Genomic DNA, 3,706 nt, shown 5'->3' with positions numbered 1-3,706 from the left:
GTGTGGGTGGAAATGTGTATGGAGGTGGACAGTTGTAGGGATGACCTGCTCCAGGGGGTCCACCTGGGGCAATCCACAGGAGATAATCCACACTGGGGTGACCCCCAGTAATGCCCCTCAAACTGCCTGTGTTCCACCCCAAATTTTCCTCAAATTGGTGGAAGGGGGGACCGTTCCTTTTCCGAAATACTCAGTTTAGGCCATTTTTGGGCATTTTTCCACAATGTAAAAATTGGTGATTTTTTGCTTTTGGATTTGTGCATGAAAATGTTGTGGTTTGTTTGTTTTTTTTTTTTTTTTTTTCCTTTCTGGCTGCACTAACCCAGGCAGATTTGGCTTTCCTAGGAGTCCCAAATTGTGCTGTTTTTTTTTTTTTTTTTCCCATTGCACACCCAGAATCAGGGGGTTTGGGGTATTTTTGTGCTGTGGCTCTGGAGGTGTAATCCCTGGCCTTCTGAAGCCCTTCTGTTGGCTGACAAGCATCTTAGGGCCTCGGAGCAGAGAGTACGTGAGCTCTCCTCTTTGAATTGTCCTGCTTCCTCTGAAGGTGTGACTACTGCTGGGAGGCTGAGAGGTGGCAAGACCTTTCTTGGTGGAAACACCTCTGCTTTTTGCTTGGACTTCTTTTATTCCTGTAACTTCTTCCTCACCATTTCCGGAACTTCAAGGACAATGGTTTTGACATACCTGATCAATTCCACATCCAGCTGCTGAACTCTGGATCCCTTTCTGGATGCTCTCCTTGGCAATCTCACAGCTTACTCATGAGACAGCAGCAGCATTTTGCAGTGGTTGCAACACAGGCAGCTTTCTCTCTTGCTTGCTTCTGGGATCTGCCGTTCTGATGCCCAGGGTGATCCTTGTCCTGTCACACCCTGAAGCTTCAGGATCTTGGAAAACTGACAGTGAAAGTCCTGCTCAAACTGAGAGCTTACAAAGGATGACGAGGTGGAGCTAACGCTTTCAGCAGCCTCTTTGGTCATTTCATGAACAGAAGACTGCAAAGATGCTCTGTTGGAAGCTGCTACTTCCACCTCCCTCCATCTCTTCTCTGGATTTGCCCGCTCGGGTGGCTCTTCTGGCAACAAACTCCGACAGCTTCTGCCTGGCTGCTGGCCCTGGCTCAGCTGCTTCAGACGTGCTGAATACCAAACACTCTCCAAAGCTCTCCAACACAGTCACCACAATCTCTTGAACCACTGGTCTAATTTCATCACGGCAATCTGCAGGATAAATGTCCAAAGGCTCTGTCCCTCTGGCACTGGCAAACAACCTTCTGCTGACCTCCTGGGGAGCCCTCTTTAAGATGTGAACAGAGTGATCCAGCACCTTCACCCGCTAGGCCCTTCCTGGACCATGGTCTCAGCCATCTCTTTAAGCTCCTGGTCTTCTGCCAGCATAGCCCGCAGCAGCGCAGGCTCTGTGCTGCTAGGCACTTCTTCCCCAGCACACTTTGGAGAGTAAAATGAGGAGCAGTTGATGAAGGAGTATGTTCCTTCACCTTGGTTTGCTCTCCTCTTCCTCCTCACAAGACCTGTGCTCAAACTAGTCCCTGGCAGACAAGCTTGAAAAATTCTGGTGTCTCCGAAGGTCACCTGGCACACGTAGGTTTCTGGTCTCCTGTGGCCAGGAGCCAAGTGTTGTGGGCACTTCTCAAAATCAAGCAGGTGCCGTTGAGCTCAGAGGAAAGGGCACTGCAGCCCCTCTGGACCTTAGCATGCTGCACCAGGTGCTGCAGGCCCTGAACTGTAAGCTAGTGTCTACCTGGGTACCGCTGATCGTGACCAGAGGACAGGCCCCAGGGCACAGGGGGCCCCTGCAGGAGCTTGTACTTCCAACGTGTTTGTTGGCTCCAGCTGTGGGAGGTGCTGGGCAGAGGTGAATAGCAGAGGGAAAGCTATGGAAGGTCCTGGACCAGGCTTTCAGCTCCAGTCTCTTCTGCCACAGGTCCTAGTGACTCTCAGGGCACTGCTGCCTGTATCAGAGTGGCCCGTTTGCCCCTTTTCAAGGCCAAATGCCAAGAATGGTTGTTTTGAGAGGAAAAAAAGGAACCGATCATTTTTCTTGTGGCCCTGGCTGTTGTCTGCCAGCCCAAGAATTGTCCTTGGGACAAGAGACAGTCTGAAAGTCCACCGTAACCACCATGATTAAGGTAAGAATTAGAGGCCGAAGCAACAAAGAGAACCTCTTGGTTGGTGTCCGCTACAGGCTGTCTGATCAAGGGAAGCCTATGGACAAAGCCTTCTTACTTCAGCTACAGGAGGCTTTGCGCTCGCAGGCTCTTGTCTTGCTGGGGGACTTCAACCGCTCCAACATCTGCTGGGAAAGTAGCAGGGCGAGCCGTAGGCCATCCAGGAGACTCCTGCAATGCTTTGAGAATAACTTCTTAAGCCAGGTGATCCGCAAAAGAACTCCTCAATCCAAATTGGTGGTGAAGCAGGTCTGTTTATTACAGCTCTGCAGCACTGGGTGCAGCAAGGGTCTAGTGCCCTAAGGATGCTGCACCCTGAGCCGCGGGAATTGCATCCTGTTTAAAGCAACAAAACTTACATATTTACATATTTATCACTCTGTCCCACTTCGGATGTAAATTAGATCTCCTCCCCCTTGTGCAGGCGTAGTCTTCCCCTTCGGGGGGATTTGGTGGTATTGGGGAGGAAGTAAGAGTTTGTCAATAGTCTTCATCATGATTGTCCTTTCGAACCCATCCTCCAGAGTGTGCAGTTCGGGCACAGCTGGGCAGTGTCTCCCCCCGGGATCACAGCTCAAGGCAACATCCCCCTCCATTGTCATGGTCTGTTGTACAAATACATTTCCTCCCCCATCCCCATCTTACCTAAAACAATGAAGCAGGCCTTCAAGTGATCAAGACCTTACTTAAGCCCTGCCAAGGGCAGGGGGTCACACTCTTGTTTACCAAAGACAAGGCTAGCTAGCTAATACTGCAGAGACTAAAGCATATCACATATTTCAAAAAGAATATTTTCAGATATTTTCTACTTTCCCATATCACAGGCAGTAGACAGCCCTAGCAGAGGGGATGCAATACTGGACCTGTGGGTCACCAACTCAAGTGAGATAATCGGAGATTTGGGCATGGGGGAAGAGGACGGACAGGGCTGGAGAGTGACAGCAGCCCAGCACTTTGCCTCCTGGAGATGGGGCATGGCCTCAAGGGATCTCAGTGGCCAGGCAGGGAGGGGAGGGGGGGATCTGGCTGACCAAGGCAGGGAAGTGCCCGCTCTCTTCACCTAGCATTTGGAGAAGCTGGCCCAGGCACAACCCTGTGAGCTCACTGGACGTCACCAGGAATTCCCTAGTGAGAGGCCCCAGCAGCCCCACCAAGGAGCCCAAGTGCTTCCAGACGCATTGTTTCTGCAAGGGCAAGGCCAGGAAAAGGATCACTGACAGCCCCAGTGCCCACGCTGCCCCCAATCAGTGACTGGGCAGAGGGGCCACCCCCTCAGCCCCGGAGACCCCAAACCCAACACCCAGACAGGCAGGGCTCCCTTTGGAGGCTGTGGCCAGCAGCAAGGGGATACGTGGCATGTGGGGGTGCCTGAATTGCTCCTCAGGAATGCCCAGCATCTGGGTGCAGACCCACAGGGCCCCCTCCCGCTCTCGTGCTTTGGGTGAGCTGAGCCAGCAACAGGACCTGGTGGAGGGTGAGTCTGTCTCATGATGGGTGCCTTTCTCTCCCTGATGC

This window comes from Leptosomus discolor, chromosome 14, assembly GCF_034619465.1.
Source record: "Leptosomus discolor isolate bLepDis1 chromosome 14, bLepDis1.hap2, whole genome shotgun sequence".
Lineage (NCBI taxonomy): Eukaryota > Metazoa > Chordata > Aves > Leptosomiformes > Leptosomidae > Leptosomus > Leptosomus discolor.
Note: the sequence above shows the minus strand (reverse complement) of the source record.